Raw genomic sequence first — 17,233 nt, 5'->3', positions numbered from 1 at the left:
TTTCTAAGTATTTAGCCAAGAGAATTCAAAACATGGACTCAAACACATATTTGTACACCTGTGTTCTTGAAGCATTATTCACAGTAGCCAAAAGGTGAAAGCAACCCAAGTATCCATCAACAGATGAATGGATCAACAAAATGTGGTGCACACATACAACTGAATAGTATTCAACTTTAAAAAAAAATGAAATTCTGACACACGCTACAACAAGGGGGAACCTTGAGGACATTATGGTAAGTGAAACAAGCCAGTCAAAAAAAGGACAAAAACTGTGTGATTCCACTGATATGAGGTACCTAGAGGAGTCAAATTCATAGAAACAGCACAATGGTGGTTGTTAGAGGCTCCGGGGCAAGGGCAATGGGATGTTGTTGTTTAATATGGATAGAGCTGCAGTTTTGCATGATGAAGAGAGTTCTGGAGATTGGTTTCACAATGTCAATGTACTTCACGCTACTGAACCATACACTTAAATATGGATAAGATGTAACTTTTATGGAATGTGTACATTACCACCATTAAAAGTAAAAGGCTTTAAGAGAGTGAATACACAACTCACAGAATTAAAGATTTTACAAATAATATATCTGAAAAGTATTTGTATCAAGAAAATATAAAGAAATCCTACAATTCAAATAATCCCTTTAAAAAAGTCTAAGGATGCAAATAGACATTTTCCAAGAAAGATTTACAAATGGCCAAGAACACATGAAATGTACAAAAGTGGTCAAAAGGTACACATTTCCTGCTGTAAAATAAGTGTCATGGGGATATAATGTACAGCATGGTGACTATAGTTAATAATACTGAATTGTATATTTAAAATTTGCTAAGAGAATAGATCTTAAAAGTTCTCATCACAAGAAAAAAAATAACTGTGTGGTGATGGATGATTAGACATATAATGGTGATCATTTCACAATATATACAGACATCAAATCATTACGCTGTACACATGTCACAAATATAAATGTTATATTCAATTACATCTCAATTTTTAATAAAATAAATGAAGTATTGATACATGCCACAACATAGAAGTCCCTAAAAAAAATTATACCGGATGAATGAAGTCAAACACAAAGACCACATATTATACAATTCCATTCATATGAAAGTCAGCAAATACAGAAATTTGTAGACAAAAAATAGATTAGTGGCTGGCTAGGGCTGGCGCTTGGAGAAGCTAGGTGGGAAGATAGAGCAGTGACAGGTTAAGGGTATGGATGGGGTAAGGGTAAGAGTAAGGGCAGTGATAGGTGATGGAAATATTCTGTAATTGACTGTGGTGATATTTGCAAGTACCTCCGAATATACTGAAAACCAGTGAGTTGTAGACATTAAAGAGGTCCATTGTACAGCATGTGTATTATATCTCAAAAAAAGTGTTCAAAGAAGTGGATAAATGCATTGAGTTTTGCAATGCAAATGGGTTTTGCAATCTAATATCTTATGCATATGAATACTTTCCAGACACATCCCATATTTACACGTTTTCTTGTTTTTTGTTATATCAGTCCAAATAGGAATTGAATTATCTTAGGGATATTATAGGATTTTACATTTCAAAGTTGTCTCAGGAAATGTTTAAAAAATTACCTAAAATAAATTTCCCTCCAGGGTAAAACGTACAGCTGAGAATTGAATGAACACATCTCATACCTTGTGGTTAGGCTGAGAAGAGTCCTTGCGCCCACCTAGGGCTGCGGGTTCCAACTTCCCACCGGAGCTACGTGCTTGAGAGCCCACAGGATTTTTTAAAGTTTGATATGAGTGGGGGTGGAGAAGCGCTGGCTGGAAGACTCAATGCAGCCAACAGAGAACAAAGTAGGGCCAGACTATTATTACATATGGCGCAGTGACTTTTAACTGTCGGTGTTTGCAAAGAAGGGTCACAGTTCCCCTAGTGGCTTTGCAGCATTACACCCCAATGGAAAGTTTCCGGGAGAGTACAATTTCCAGCTCCTGGGCAGCTCAGACGCATAATCTCTGCCCCACTGTCGCCCATGAGAGGGGCGGGCCTTTCAAACTGTCCAATCAGGGTCGGCTCTGGGGCAGGTGGGCGGGGCGACGCTCCGCCCCCATCACGACTTCCTGCTCGCTCTTCAATGTTTGCAATCGTGGGTCGTCTGCCCTTAAATGTCCCACGTTGCTCTGCCACCGAGTATGTCCGGCTGGTACCTGCGCTGAATCGTAGGAAGGACGCTGGAAGACCCAGGAAACAGGAATGGTGAGAGTTCCGCCCAGGGGTTGGGAGTCTGGGGGCGGGGAGCTGGTTGAATCCGGCCAAACCCAGCCATCGCCGGACCGGCCTCCCCGCGGTCACCTCCGAGTCTGCGGACCCGAGTCCGCGGGGGCGCCGCTCGGACCTCAGTCCCCTCCGGCCGCAGCGTGGGGGCGGGGCCGGCAGCCGGGACCCCGGGCGTCCTGTGGTCACCGCGCGCGGCGACTGCGGCCCCGGAGCCTCTCTGGGCAGCTCTGCGCCCGCAGCCCCGCGTGTCCCCAGATGGTGCGGTGACCACGGGGAGGGTCATCAGGGACAATCGTGACTCAGTCTCCGCGGCTCCTGCGTGGGAGGAGCTGTGGGCTGTGGGGTCCCCAGTGCCTCCTTTTTCCTCAGAGGCGACTCATTTTCTCCTGAGTGTTCTAAATTTGGGGGGAGCGGGGGTCTCAAATCTACAATCCTGCCCCCCCCCCACAGCTCTCCCTAGGACTGGCAATAAATCCCTAAATTTCCACATCCCTCCTCACATTCTCAACCACCAAGTTCCCGTCTCCGATTCACAGCATCATAATCAACTACAAACAGACCCAATATTTTAGTAGTTTATCATTTTTCCATAGTCAGTGGGTGGCTCTTTTAAAAGGGTTTATTCCCTCGTTTGTAGATGTTTTACTTGAGAGAAAAGTAGCAAATAACCACCTGAAACTAGTTGTACGAAATTCTATGCCTCTCCTCCCAAGATGTGTCCTGTGCACAGTCAATTGTAATTACTTTGGGTGGAGGTTCCTCTTGGTAAACTTTTCTGGGTGATCCGTCCTGTGAGCACTGCCCTTCCTGGGTTTGTCACCTTGAAAAGACCATATTCACTTTAATTTAGTCTCAGTTTTTCAATGAATAAAATGTTATTTAATCAATACAGCTTCAAAAACAATATAAAATATTTCCACAGATAGAAGAGGTGAATTTCAGAAAAAACAAAATATTCTGGTTTTACATTGCATGATTTAAAAATTGTTTTCCCTTTTTCCTCCCACCAGCAAGATAGAAACATTCTGACATCAGTTCTTTTATTTTGGGTGAGTTCAAATGGATTTCCAGGGCTTAGATTTGCAGACCTGAAGTGTTCAAGTATGATTAATAGTTTATAAAAAAATTTCTTGTCATGGAAATAATAACATCTTTTTTTTTTTTCCAGAGCACAATACCTTCTTCTGCGGTTTCTAGTTGAGCCACCAAAGTGCCTTGCCATTTTCTTCCTTCTCTTCCTCGTAGAGACTGGTTTGATTATTTTTGCTGGATTATTCAAACACTGGGTTTGTGACTTTTATTTATTTTTAATTTTTTTTGTGAGGAAGATCAGCCCTGAGCTAACATCCATGCCAATCCTCTTTTTGCTGAGGAAGACCGGCCCTGGGCTAACATCCATGCCCATCTTCCTCTACTTTATATTGGACGCCACTACAGCATGGCCTGACAAGCAGTGCATCCGTCCGTGCCCAGGATCCGAACTTGCGAACCCTTGAGCCGCTGAAGTAGAGTGCGCGCACTTAACAGCTATGCCACCGGGCCAGCCCCCTGGGTTTGTGTCTTTTAAAACATCAATGATTGTCCAAAAAACTCCAGTGGGGGCAGAGACCGGAGGGCACTGGATCTAAGCTAAGGGGCCCTTGGGCCTGCAAAGGGAAGGACTTGAAGGCCCAGTTGTGCTTCCTGGGGAGCCTCCCCCTGCAGGTGTCCTACTGCTCACACCCCCCATGGAAGGAGCCTCTATACTGAGACGAGCTGCAGAGCCCTGGAAAGCTGGGGGTGCACGTGCTCATGGGGGTGGGGAGGTGATGCCCTTTCTGAGGTTGTAACTGGTTCCCTTGGGCCTCTTTCTAGATATAAGTTGGTGTTTTGCATCCACAGTGTAGGTGCACTCAGAGTGTGATTTGTTTACATTGAGAAAGTGTGTGAAAGTCAGGAGTTCTGTGTTCTGGATTAGGGTCCATTAATTTGGGAGTTGATTTGGGTCAGAACCTTAAACTGAGTCCAGCTGAGTTTTCCTCATTGTGAGAAGGGAAGCCTGAGAGAGGGAGCGTTTGCATTATTCCCTGGGGAGAGGGGGTGTGTGGAGCTCCCAGAGTTCACTCCTGTGGCTGCTCAGGTGCCCCAACCCCCTCCACCAAGGACTGACCCACTCCAGGGGTTCTGTCTCAACCAGGAGGGTCAGGAATATGGAAGCTTCTGAGTGTGGCTTTCCTTCTGTCCTGTGGGAAGCGGGCTGCTCATCTGTGCTGATTCCAATATTTGTGTTTCTTTCCTTTGGATTCCTTTATCGATTGAATAGTGCAGCCCTTTGGCTCTAGTTTCCCTTAGCACTTGGGCCCTGACACTGTAAGTTGGTTGAGAGATAGGATGTGAGGAAAGCAAGAAAATTGTGGAATCAAAAGTAGAATTTTTGTTCGTTTTCGGCAAGAGAACCTCAAGATGTGAGATAAATGTATTTAAGTTCTCAGGTACATGTTTCATTTTTAGATCAGTTTTGTATGTGCATGTCCCTAGAGAACATTGAATTTAAAAAGGCTAAAGCAATTGAATTTCTATTTATGTGAAGAAAACTTCTGAAAGCTTATGTAAATCTTGGAAAATCCTTAAGGGGTTTACGGGGGTAAACTCAAACCCCGATTGTATTATAATACACTGCTTGTTCCTGAAAATACTCCAGTGTGAAATAGAGGCGAAGGACAAACTAGGATGCTGCAGGTCCTTTTAGTTACAAAGAGATTTGAAAATTTTCATTTTGAATGGTGTATACTTTTGTAGCTGTTAAGTGTTTAAAGGAATTAAATCTCAGAATGTTTCCTATGTACATCGTTAAAATTAAATGAAGACTGTTAAATAGTAAAATATAGTATATATAAATTTGTTTATTTGAAATAAATCTGTAAGATAGCAAAGTCTAATTTAAGAAGACTCACTGCCAATATATCCTGGTCCCCTCCAGCGCTGTTACTCCAGCCACCCCCAAATACAGTTTTGATCATTTTTTGAGCCTCCTGTTAGTGTTTATATAAATCAGTTGAGAGTGTGTTACCAATCACAAGTGAGTCTGTTTGCCTGATGCACAGTGGAAATGTCAAATACCAAGGCAAAGGTCTTTTGCAGAAATAAAAGACTATTTCAGGGCAGCCAGCAAAGAGACAGGAGACAGCTCTCAAGTCTGTCTCCCCGAGTGGCCTTTGTGTGGGATATTTATCAGAGAAGGAGGGAGTAGGAGGGCATTGGGTGCTGAAGTTTCAAGAGTCCTCCATGCAGGCATGACTCTCTTTAATATTTCTCCATGGGTCACATGTGTGAATTTGGGGGGTTTCTATGTGTTGCATGCAGGATATTTTTAGTCTGTGATGTCCAAAGTTTACGATCAGTTATTTTAGCTTCTCAATGCACCTGTGTGGTCTTTAGCCAGGCAGGGGGGAGGGATAGCTGTTAGCAAGCTGCTCTCTTATCAGCAGTCTCCTTGCTGTTCTGCAAAACAAGCTCAGAGACTTGGGTTATTTTGTTTCCCATGTCAACCTTTTGGGTAAAGGGCATGGCCTCAAATGCATTTTTTTTTTTTTGATGAGGAAGATTGGCCCTAACCTAACGTCTGTTGCCAATCTTCCTCTTTTTGCTTGAGAAAGATTGTTGCTGAGCTAACATCTGTGCCAGTCTTCCTCTATTTTTTGTATGCGGGATGCCACCACAGCATGGCTTCATGAGCAGAGTGTAGGTCTGTGCCCAGGATCCGAACCCACGAACCCAGGGCTGCTGAAGCAGAGCACGTGAACTTAACCACTGTGCCACGGGCCGGCCCCCCAAATGCATATTTTTTTTACCCACGTTTGTCCTTGTAGTGAGCGTTCAGATACCACATTTTGGATGACTGCTCACAGCTTAGGCCTCACCCCACCCTCTTCCCCTTGTGTCCCCACCTGGACAAGCTGATGAGAAAGCCTGGGTGTTCTCTCCTCTAGAGCAGGCAGGAGATTCCACCACACAAGCCCCTGCCTGTGTGCAGAACTCTTGCCCCGGCCCCACCCCCAAGCCCAGTGCACACCCAGGCCAGGCTCCATTCCTTGCTTTCTGAGCCCTTCCAGAGCTGCTTGAGAGGCCAGCCCTGTCCTCCTGAGACCTCTATTATGTGAGTCTTTGAACAGCATGTTCAGACATGACCCCCACCCGTGGGTCTGTTTTCTCCTGCAGTCACTTGCTCACCTGCTCTGCTGCCTGGTGGCGGCCTGCACTGTGGGCTGCTGCTTGCTGGGGAGCCTGTGCTGTGAGCTGTGCTGCCCCGTGTTGCAGTGTTGACCCACCAAGCCTCGGTTCTAGGTTCAGCTGACCAGAGTTGGCAGTTTCAAAATTCTTAGGCTTGTCAGAGCAGGAGTATGGGTTTGAGGCCTTCCTTAAAGTCGTCCTGGGTCGATGTCTTTTTCAGGATTTATCTGTGTGTTACAGACAATCTGTGACAGAGGCTGGGTTGACCCCAACATACCCCGGGGGTATGGGTAGGAGAGAGAGACTATACCCTGTGCAAGAAGAGGGCCAATCTGTGGTCACTCCTGAAAGAGCTGTCACTTAAAAAGAGAAAGAGAAGAGAGGGGGAAAGGCAGGCAGTAGGTGGCAGGCTGAGTCCACACTCCTAACACCAGAGGGCTCACCAGGACCCTTAAGTACCTCAGCTGCTGCCCCTGCCTCTACTGTGGCAGGGGCACATATGGCATCCCTGTGGTACAGCAATGTATTAGTTCAAACTTGACTAAAGTCCATGGTCCTTAAACCATATGAAGCACCCAGTTGTCATCGGGGAGGCTCCTAACCCTGAAGGCACTGTTTTGAGGCTCTTGGGAATTAAAAATTTATAAATAACAGGGTAGAGAGGTACCCCTACCCTGAAGCGTATCCAGTGACTTAGGAAACAGCAGGGAAGGTCAAGAGGAAGGAAACAATAGGTAAAATACTGAAAGGCCCACAATTTGCCCCAATTGGAAGTACAAAATATACTAAAAGAATTTACATAACAGGTAAAGGTACACTGGCTTTTGGGCCTCTACAACATAGGTTCTGAATTAATTTTGCTGTCTGATGTAATGAACTAATTCAGAAACCTTCAAGCAGTTAATACAAGTTCTCAAATTATGGTTATACTTGGGATCCCACTAAATTTAAGCAAGGTGCCCCTGACGATCTTAGGGGCATTAATGAATATAATACAAGGACAAGTGTTTCTCCTTAACCAGCAGAACTATGGTCTTGCCTGAGTTCTCCATGGTCATAACACCCACTGTCCTAAAATATCCCATAGTGAGCTGGGAAGCTCTGAACCAATGATTCAAGAATTAAAATTAAATAGTCTTTGCCACTTACAAATTGGCTTGACAAAATGGAACCTCAGAGACCTTATCCCCCAAATAAAGTAGCTGATAGGACCCAATGTAAATTACCCAAGGCCTTGAATGATTGAAAACCATATACAAAAACTACTTAGTGAAGAGTTGATTATTTTTCATCCTTCTCCTTTAACAGCCCAATTTGTCCCGGTCTTAAATCTAGAAAGAATGAAGGACATTCTACAGTGGATTACTGCAACCTGGAGGCTGTGGTCACACCAAAAATCCCTGTACCCAGTCCCCAACAGTGTGGAAATTACTGACTACAACCAATCAGCAATTGATAAACATCCTGCTCTCACAGATTTGGCTAAGTCTGTTCTGTCAGTGCCTATGTCAACAGCCTCTCAGCTGCACTTGGCCTCCCCCTCTGAAGGGACAGGATACACCTTTACTGGTCTCTCCTCATGGATCTTCAACAGCTGTGCCCTCCCACACCGTCATTGCAGGAAGGATCTACTCTGCGTGGTGGGTTCTCCAAGAACACAGGTGTGATGTTACATTAATGACATCTCCTCTGAGGATATTCAGGACTTACACATATTGAAAAAAGGAGCTCACAAAACTTGACAAGACATTGCCACTCATATGTGAGCCCTTAGCAACTTAAATTTCTGGAAATTATTTGATAAGCTGAGGCCCACACCCTCCCTGACACCATGAAGAAATAGCTCTTGTTCCTCTCAGCACCCAGCGTCTACTAGGTTCTTTAGCTTTTGGGAGGCAATATATTCCTTGTTCACAATTTTTACTTCAGCCCATTTGTGCTGTTACTTGCAAATTTGCCACCTTGAATGGGCACCCCTACCACAAATGTCTGGAGACTCTTTCAAATGTCATACAACCAACACTCCTGTTAGTGCCCTTAGAGACTTCTTTACTATAGAGGCCTCAGTGACCTTCTGTCATGCCTCCTGGGGGACCCATGATGGCCTTAAGTTGTCCATAGGCTTCTGATGCAAGAACCTGCCCTAGGCACCAGACTCGATGTCATTAGAGCTGAAATGACCTCTACTTACAGGGCTATCCTGACAGTAAATGGCCCTGAGCATGGGACCATCTATCCAGCAGTCTATGTTGAATTGCTACCTGGAAACAGCACCCCAAGAGCTCAACATGGCTACCAACACCCCCTGGAGACATGACGCAGCCAAACGTGCACCCTCTGGGGTACCCTACCTGCAGGAGGGAGTGGTCTTCCATCTCAGTCCCTTGCCAGGTGCCATGCTGTTGAAGGTCACCCCTTTCCCAGAACCCCAGGCTCCCTGGGGAGTTCCTTAGGACTCCCTGAGTGAAAGGCAGTGGGAGTTCATAGACTTTAGAGACCACATCACTTCATTCATACATGCTGGAGCTCAGGCAGAGTTGCTACTTTTCGTGTCTTAATTGGGACATCTCTGATGAAGGAACTGACCCAAGGGTCATCACACTGACCATCAAGCAGTCATCTTAGCACCAACCAACAGTTGGCTCCTGGTGCAGATATTACAGACTATGGGCGATTCTCTAAAATTTGCCCGTTTGTGGTAAGAGAACTCCAGGAATCTCTTGTCTCACAGTTACCTACAATATAAATCAAAGTTAACACTTGTCTCTACACATACGAAGGCCACACGCAAAGCCTCACCAGGACACACTTTATCCTCATGGGAGTTCCAGACACTATTGATAGTAACGAAGGCACTCATTTCATTTCTCAGAATATATAGTGCTGGGCTCTTAACAAGGCATGTGGTGGAAGTTTCTCCTCTCTTCCAAGTCTCAGGGTGCAGGCCTCATAGAGCACCATAATGAGTTATTGAAAGAAGTTCAAATTAACTGAATGAAAGATGGTCTGTTTCTGTCATTAGTCAGTCATCGGGGATGAATATTAATGTGACTGTCCTTACATTTTTCTTCCTAGTACACTTTTTTTTTCCAGGCAATTGCACAGAGATCAAACCTTTCCTTTTTTTTTTTTTTTTGAGGAAGATTGGCCCTGAGCTAACATCTGTACCAATCATCCTCTATTTTGCAGGTGGTTCACTGCCACAGCATGGCTGATGAGTTGTGTAAGTCTGTGCCTGGGATCTGAACCCACAAACCTGGGCCACTGAAGCAGAGCGTGCGAAGCTCAACCACTAGGTCACAGGGCCAGCTCAATAAATTCCATGTTTTCATGATGCTGTTAAATTTATGAGGAAGGGAGTGTGGCCAGAGTAATACTTCTGATGACTGAGTCGTAGAATAAATGTTGGGAGACCACAGAGCCATATGTGAACTTCTACGAATTGAATATAAATCCCTGGTGCTTGTCCATCTTACCCTTCCTCCTATATAGGACTCAGTGGCCTTTGAGGATGGGACTGTGAAGTTCACCATGGAGGAGTGGGCTCTGCTGGATCCATCCCAGAAGACACTCTACAGGGATGTGATAATGTCCCTAAGGTAACTGAATCCCTATTTTCGCTTATATAAGGAAAACAGTAAATCATTGTGTAAATTTGGGATGTATTTGGCAACCATTTTCTACCAGCTTTATTAAATTGACTAATAAAATTTATTTAAAAATTACAACATGATCATTTCTTACACGTATACTATATAATTGCAATTTATTAAGAGCAGATCTTAAGCATTCTCACACCACACACACACAAACACACGATAACACTGTAAGACGATGGATTGTTGATTAACCTGGAAGCTCATATGCCTAAGTGCCTGATGGTGCAAGAAAACCTTAACAGGGCATCCCAAGTCTATATGACCCTGCTAGGTCCCCTGTCCCCTTAGCTTCCCTCCTGCGTGGCTACTTGGGAGAGCTGTTCCCCTCTGGGTTGGCTCCCTTTACCTGCAACAACGCTGGAGATGACAGTCCCCAGCACATGACATGGTGGGACACAATTCCATCCTGCATGCATAGTTGCATAAGCAACTTTCCACTACAGCAGAGATGACACCAAGGAAGACGTGGCGGCTGATGATGGCGAGCACTCCCTGGGACTTGGTTGCTGAACTAAATGCTTGTTTATCTAAATTCCCTGCTGACAACCCCCTCTAGTGGCATTCTGCAGAATTAACAATGTGTTTACACAAGGCCCTCCTGCTCACTACAATGCTTGCTGCTTGAGGGTGAGGCAGTACTCTGCCTGCCAGGCTGCCCTCCTCTGCACCTTTGAGCTTTGGGAGGCCAAAGTATGTGTTGAGTCTCACAACCTCACAGGGGCGCCTTTAAACACTTCACTCAGTTGCGTGCCTTCACCACACCCTTTAGCTTGGTCCACATTGTGAGTCCTACTGGGAGTTAGAGAACTTAATGTCTGAACTCTTCCTCAGCTTCGGATGCTACCACCACCCCAGCATCCCCCCTACCCCCTCCAGGACCACAGCTGCAGGGTCACCTCCCTGCACCACCTGAAAGGACCCTGCCCCACGGTCACCACTCAGGGCTCCTCAGCCCTCCCATTCAAGCCCTCCAGTAGTCTATTTTCATACAACAGCAGAAATCAGAGCTCATTTTGGGGGCCACTATAATTGCTTGGCATGTTACCAGCCTAAACTAAGGCTTTTCCCAAAGTTAGTGGTCTGCCCAGATGATTTACTGATCCTGCCCCATTTGCCCAAAAAAAGGCACCCCATGAATCCCTGTGGCTTGCCCCCACGTGCCCTTTATAATGCCCCATATCTGCCCAGGACCAACACCACATGGATGACTATGACCTACACCTCGTCCCAAGGAGCACAAGCCTCATGGTCTTGGGCCTCGAGGCCCAGCCATCTAGGGGAACCCCCATCTACTTCATCTTCCCCAATCAAGCAGTTGGTGTCCACTGGGGGTCCAGTGCCCTGGAGCTGTCACACATACGTGGTTCTCCATATGTGCACTTCTTCCCTCCACCTCCAACGTGTTTGCCTCCTCATCAGCCCCCAGGGAGTCCTGTCCATACGAATTTATTTTAGTCATGTTAAAATAAAAAACAGACCAACCTTGAAACACCCTGAGCAGACAAAACTAGTTTAGTCAAACAGGCAAAGCTTAATTTAGCTCATTTTGCAAAATTAACTTGACCCGGGTCATTTCTTGCTCATGCCTTTGAATATCATAAGAAAACTTAAACTGTTTCCCAAGGTTGATGTTAGTTAACCACTGATGAATTCCTTACCATTCAAGAAAATTCTAATATTATGACCAATCCCTGGGAAGAATAAGCAGTCCCTGCTTTCTCTCTCTATAAGCTGCTTTATAGCAATGTGCCCCTGAGCCTCCTTCCACGTTTTGGTTCGAGTGCTTCCAGTTTGTAAGCTTGTCTTTGATGTGTGCACAATAAACGTTTATTAATTACTACTTCAGTGACTCATTGGTTTTACTTCTGTTATTTCTGAACTTTTGACAGTCTCCCTGGGACTACCCTTACAAATCACTGAACAGGACCCCCAATCCATCTTTCTTTCTACCCCCTCACATCAGAAGCATACGGTATTCATCCCCATTATGTTGGGAGTAGGGCTGCTGCTATCCCTCACCAGGACAGGGCTAGGTACAGCCGCACTGGGCTCACAAGAATATATTATTAAGGCACCTGGCTGTCAGCCACCTGGCTGAACACACTGGGCTATTACACCAAAGCTGGAATTAATGCAACAGCAACAGGATTCTTTAGTGCAGACGGTTTTGCATAACTGTTTAGCTGTAGATCACTTATTGGCCAAGGAAGGAGGGGTATGTGCTGTAAAGGGCACCTCCTGCTGCATGTGTGTTAATAATTCTGGACAAATTCAGACAAATTTACAAAACATGGCCCAACAGGTACAAGGGTTCCATAATCTCGCCCAAGTTTTTCATCAAATACTTACCTTATCTGTGAATATACTGAACCACTGAATTGTATGTTTTAACAGGGTGCACTGTGTAATATGTTGAGAACCTGGAGCTGGTGTATTAAATTCAGCGTAGGCAGATTATGACCTGCTGAATGGGGAGGTATAAGCCACCCGCACAGGGTCACTAGGTAGCTCCCTCAGCATCCCAGCTCCCACTTTGGGGAAGTGAAAACCACAGGGAGGTCATCATTTGCTGTGGGTCTGTGGGCAAAGGGAGAAGACGGCGGCGCTCGGGAAGCCTGTGCAGCTGGAGTGGGATTTTCGTAGAGCAACTGAATTGTTGCAAAACTACAGAGGAGTGGAGAGGTACCACCACAGGAACTTCAGGCTTTACAGAGAGTCCTTCAAAGTGAATTCTGCAGTGCTGTAAGCGAGGTATAGGAACACGTCCATGAGACTGTGGGCATCAGTAGCAGTCCTGGAGTGAGAGCTAATGCGACTGCAAAGGCTACTGTCACCAGGGAAGGACATTCTCATCCTCACGTTGTTGAGCCAGCAAAAAGAGAAGACGGCCTTGGGTTCAATATTGTGGGAGACAAAGAACAGAACTCTCCAATCCATATCTGTGGAACCATTCCGGGTGGAATGGCTGACAGCCATGGGGGCCTCAAGCGAGATCAACTCCTTTCTGTCAATGGAGTGAGTGTTGAAGAACATCATGAAAAAGCTGGAGATCTGCTGAAAGCAGCTCAAGAGAAGGTTACATTAGTAGTACGACATACTCCCAAGGTCTTAGAAGGAATGGAGGCACGCCTTGAAAAAATGAAATCAGCAAGATGCAGGCAGCAGACCTAAAGCGGTTCAGAGCTTTCTACCCTGTTCTGCTTTTAGCTGGGAAGTTTTCCTTGTGGCCTACAAGGTGGCCGGAATGCCAGTGATTGTAAAAAACAAACAGACACTTCCCGCGAAATCCTCCTTGCCATTTTATGAGTGCCTATTGTAACATCATTTATGGTTCCAGAGAAGCATACACTTTTTTCTGACAAGAAAAAGTAAATGGCGATGAGGGCAATTCTGTCCTGCTGTCTTTACAGGCCTTTTTCAAATTTAGATTTTGTCATCAAGTTGTTCTAGATCTTTTAAGATGCTTTTTTAATATTAAAATGTACTTTCACATTCTTGATCTTTTTTAGAAAAAAAATTTTCTTCATTTGGCTGCTTATTTAAAAATAACAGTTCTCCAACTCTTTTTTCGCTTACTGTTTTTTTTAACCTGTAAAATTTCTTTACGGTTTTCCAAGGAATTAAACTTAACAGTCTCCGCTACAGCAGTTAATACACTGTCAGTGTCAACATCACTGCTGCATTTTGTACTTTGAACACACATAGTATGTATAATCAACGGTAAATCATAACTTAGCACACTGGAAGTTTTTAACTTTCATTTAAACATAATGTATATTGGCCGGCCCTGTGGCTTGGTGGTTAAGTGCGCGCGCTGCGATGCTGGTGGCCCGGGTTCGGATCCCGGGTGCGCATCGAGGCACCACTTCTCCGGCCATGCTGAGGCCGAGTCCCACATACAGCAACTAGAAGGATGTGCAGCTGTGACATACAACCATCTACTGGGGCTTTGGGGGGAAAAAATAAAATAAAATAAATAAAATCTTTAAACATAATGTATAATGAATATTCATTTATACTGATTTATAGAAGTTTTTAAACACTGAAACAATCATTGCTAAAATATGTATTCTTTTGTAATATTTGAGCAGTGAGGCAGGAGGATGTAATTTGATTGTTAGCATTACTGATTACATCTCTATTTATATTCAGTAATATATCAAATTACAAATGCAAAAACAGGTTTAGGTTTCATCTTTTGCAAATTTTTTTTAATACTATTCGTTTTTCTTTAAATATATTTCTTATGTTTTGGTCCTTCCATTCCTAGAGATGAGCTAGTTAGTTTGTGATGCAGAATAGCAGAAGCAAAGAAGAAAAAGTAACACCTTTAACCTCACTAGCCTCAAGAGTTAACGCACTCTTACTAGCTCAATTTAAGAAGTGATTTTACATAGGAAGAAGATAGGATATATTTAAGATACACAGAAATTATGAAGTGATGTATTAATAAGAACCTGCAGGCTCTTTGTCAAAATGAGTTGGAACTCATTCATATTAAAATGGTTGGATCTAGAGAAACGATCTTTGTTTATGATTCGTATATAATGGTGGGAATTCTGAGAGAGACTTTGATTTGTCCACTGGATGTCACTGTTTTCCTAAAAGGCAGCTATGAGTGTATGACTGGGCCTGGCGAATTTTTAAAGGCTGAAATTAAAGAGTTGAGGTTCATATTCAGTCACAACTTATAGGAACGTCTGTATGTTTTTTAAAAAATTTAAGTACTAGACGCTAAAAAGAAGAAAATGGATTGAAATATATAAGGAATTTAGCATAATTATTGACCCTGTGTAAAAAGTGGGCATTTTGTAACATTCCAACAGGAAGAACAGAAAGTATACCTTTTTCTGCATGTTTGTGAGCACTGTGAGTCTTAAAAGATTATTCCAGGGCCAGCCCCATGGCTTGGCGTTAGGTGCGTGTGCTCCGCTGCTGGTGGCCTGGGTTCGGATCCCGGGTGCACACCGACGCACCACCTCTCTGGCCATGCTGAGGCCGCGTCCCACATACAGCAACTAGAAGGATGTGCAGTTATGACGTACAACTATCTACTGGGGCTTTGGGGGGGAAAAATAAATAAATAAAATAAAATAAGATTATTCCAGTTTTCAGTGATTTTCAGAATAACAATCAGCATTATTATTTATCATTTAGGTACTGAACACTGGATTGAATGGTTGAATGTGTCTTTAGCCCACTACAAAACGTGCTTATGTTGATAGGATCATGTTGTTAAATTGTATATTTTCAAAATTAATTGATGTTTTTAAAATATTGAGACCAAAGTAGTATAGAACTATAGACTTATTTTAACTGTAAAATTATTAGAGGTACTTTTTGTAGAGCTTTATATATGAAAGAAGTGTTGGTGCATATAAAAACAGTAATATTGTTATGCTTGTGTTCTCGCATTCCAGGGTAAGCAGACCCTGAAGAAATCTTGTTAGTAGAGCTGCAGCTGCAGTAGCTTTTAAGGGCGTGTCAACATTTCATTATAAATTATAGCTTTCTGGTTCAGTATCTCAGCTTTTTGGAATTTGCAGCCAAGTTAAATCTTTTTTGGTGTTGAAACTTGGTAAGTCGAGTGAGCTTTTTTTTTTTCCTTCTACAGTAATCCACAATCTGTTCTTTGTGTGGGTTGGCACTTATTTATAATTCTTAAAATCAGGATTGCTTAAAGGAGCCAAATACAGTAGTTGTGCTTTTGCTCCTGTTGAGCCTGAGTAGCAGGAGTTTGTTTTTTTCAATGCAGTTTTCACAGTGTGTCTCAGAATTTTAAATCCTGACCATAGAAAACTTCAGTCATCAGTGGCAAAGATGTACAGAAGTGGTCTGGTATAGTGAGGAAATGAAGGGAATTTTCATCTTATAAATAAATGTATGATCCATGAGCATAACTAGGCACACAGGAAGTATATAACAGATTTTTGATTTGTAAATTATAAATTATCCTCTCTCCCCAATTTCCATTTGTTTTCTTGGTATCAGTGATTTTATGCCTTAGCTGCATATTAGAACACCCTGCAGAGCTTTAAAAAATATTGATACCTGAGTCCTATCCCATACCAACTAAATCAGAATCTCTGAGGGTGGGGCCAGATGCTTATTTTTTTTTAAAGCTTTCCAGGTGGTTCTAAAGGACACCTAGGGTTGAGAACTACTTGTTTCCCCTTTGTAAAATGCTCTACTAGGGCCAGCCCGGTGGCGCAAGCGGTTAAGTGCGCGTGCTCTGCTGTGGCGGCCCGGGGTTCACCGGTTCAGATCCCGGGTGTGCACCGACGCATGGCTTGGCAAGCCATGCTGTGGCGGCATCCCATATAAAGTGGAGGAAGATGCGCACAGATGTTAGCCCAGGGCCAGTCTTCCTCAGCAAAAAAAAAAAAAAAAAGGAGGATTGGCAGATGTTAGCATAGGGCTGATCTCCTCACAAAAAAAAAAAATGCTATACTTACACTGGACTCTGCTTGGAAGTATCAGACTAGAATAATTCAATTTACAGCTACTATGAATTAGCTGCAAATATAATAATGGGTTATATTTCTTGATAATTTCCTTAGGAACAAGAGGTACTTAGCATTCCTTATTTGGAAAGTAATTACAGTCTATATATTTTCTTTTTGTAATAAAATCTGCAAGTAGTTTAAACATAAACTTTCAATGCCTGTCATCTTTCTGCCACTTTGCCTTAAAAACTTACAAAAATGAACATTATTTGAGAAAGCATGTTTAAAAATTGCAGATGAGAAATATTATCATTGATAATTACGTGCTGTCTTAGATGGCCACTTTATCCATTAGTATAATACTGGATTCTAGTGGCCTAGTTCTTTGGGGTTTGATAATTCAGATGTGTTTTTAAAAAGTCATTGTGGGCCGGCCCTGTGGCTTGGTGGTTAAGTGCGCACGCTGCGATGCTGGTGGCCCGGGTTCGGATCCCGGGTGCGCATCGAGGCACCACTTCTCCGTTCATCCTGAGGCCGAGTCCCACATACAGCAACTAGAAGGATGTGCAGCTACGACACACAACTATCTACTGGGGCTTTGGGGGGAAAAATAAAATAAATAAAATCTTTAAAAAGTCATTGTGTTCCTCTTCTAAATTTTTGAA

At 43.6% G+C, this 17,233-nt stretch overlaps 2 long non-coding RNA genes and 1 pseudogene across 3 annotated transcripts in view; 2 read left to right on the top strand and 1 right to left on the bottom strand.

Moving 5' to 3' along the window:
- Positions 1 to 566: 566 nt before the first annotated feature.
- The window catches only part of LOC147912099 (uncharacterized), a 28,912-nt gene continuing 12,245 nt past the window's right edge, over positions 567 to 17,233 (bottom strand). The window contains exon 2 of the long non-coding RNA XR_015550187.1: positions 567 to 2,208. This is a non-coding gene — a long non-coding RNA (uncharacterized LOC147912099). The remainder of the gene's footprint in view (positions 2,209 to 17,233) is intronic.
- LOC147912100 (uncharacterized) lies at positions 2,116 to 11,179 on the top strand. 2 transcript variants are annotated; one of them, XR_015550186.1, is made up of 3 exons: positions 2,116 to 2,233; positions 3,423 to 3,806; positions 7,772 to 11,179. It is a non-coding gene; the product is annotated as an uncharacterized LOC147912100 (long non-coding RNA). The 2 variants fall into 2 exon arrangements; XR_015550185.1 differs by lacking the exon at positions 7,772 to 11,179 and having other exon boundaries at positions 3,423 to 5,260.
- LOC101393860 (protein lin-7 homolog C pseudogene) lies at positions 11,323 to 13,293 on the top strand (annotated as a pseudogene).

The sequence above is a fragment of the Ceratotherium simum genome, chromosome 39 (genome assembly GCF_057802395.1).
Source record: "Ceratotherium simum simum isolate JZ-2026a chromosome 39, ASM5780239v1, whole genome shotgun sequence".
Classification (NCBI taxonomy): Eukaryota; Metazoa; Chordata; class Mammalia; order Perissodactyla; family Rhinocerotidae; genus Ceratotherium; species Ceratotherium simum.
The sequence above is the reverse complement of the archived record's forward strand: the minus strand, read 5'-3'. Positions and strand labels throughout refer to the sequence as shown.